This window comes from Nipponia nippon, unplaced genomic scaffold (genome assembly GCF_047370975.1).
Source record: "Nipponia nippon isolate SJK-2023a ecotype South Korea unplaced genomic scaffold, ASM4737097v1 scaffold_3, whole genome shotgun sequence".
NCBI classification, from domain to species: Eukaryota; Metazoa; Chordata; class Aves; order Pelecaniformes; family Threskiornithidae; genus Nipponia; species Nipponia nippon.
This window is the reverse complement of record NW_028262347.1, coordinates 76,681,549-76,682,107: the sequence shown is the minus strand read 5'-3', so window position 1 is coordinate 76,682,107 and position 559 is coordinate 76,681,549. Positions and strand designations below refer to the sequence as shown.

At 77.8% G+C, this 559-nt stretch overlaps 1 protein-coding gene across 3 annotated transcripts in view; it reads left to right on the top strand.

Moving 5' to 3' along the window:
* The first annotated feature begins 92 nt into the window (after nt 1-92).
* PACSIN2 (protein kinase C and casein kinase substrate in neurons 2) overlaps nt 93-559 on the top strand; it is a 62,435-nt gene continuing 61,968 nt past the window's right edge. For all 3 annotated transcript variants that reach the window (XM_087766511.1, XM_087766510.1, XM_087766508.1), the window contains exon 1: nt 93-271. The gene's annotated coding sequence lies outside the window, so the exon portion shown is untranslated. The remainder of the gene's footprint in view (nt 272-559) is intronic.

Below are 559 nucleotides of genomic sequence, written 5' to 3'. Positions count from 1 at the left end.
TGGCAGTCGCTGAGAGCCAATGGGCAGCGGCGGGGCGGGAGCCTGCTCTTTGCCCTCGCCCAATCGGGAGGCGGCTGGGTGTCCGCCAATCGGAGGGGCGGGGGAGGCAGGCGGGCGCGGGGGGCGGCAGTCGGTGCAGCGGCGCGGCGGGGAGCGGAGCGGAGCGGCGGGGCTGCACTCGCGTTCCTCTGTGCTCTCTCGCCGTCTCCTCAGCCCCCTCCCTCCTTCGCCGCCGGCGGGCACAGGAGACGGGCAGTTCCCGGCACTTCAGGTGAGGGCGGCGCCGTCGTCTTGAGCCCCGGCTTCAGGGAGAGGCTTGAGGCGGAGGCCGGGCTTTGGACCCGCCGTCGGAGCCTTTGGGGGGGGGGGGGGGCGCGGAATGGCGGGGTCCCACCGGCGGGCGCGGGGAGGGCGGTTGGTTCAGCCTTCGCGCCTAGGCCGGTGGCGGCCGGCGCCGCCGGTGCCCCGTGGCGGGGTCGGGCCGGGCCGGGCCGGGCGGGGCGGGTGGCGTGCCGTGAAGGCCCCATTGGGTGTCGGGGCGGGTGGGGGGCTCGGTGCC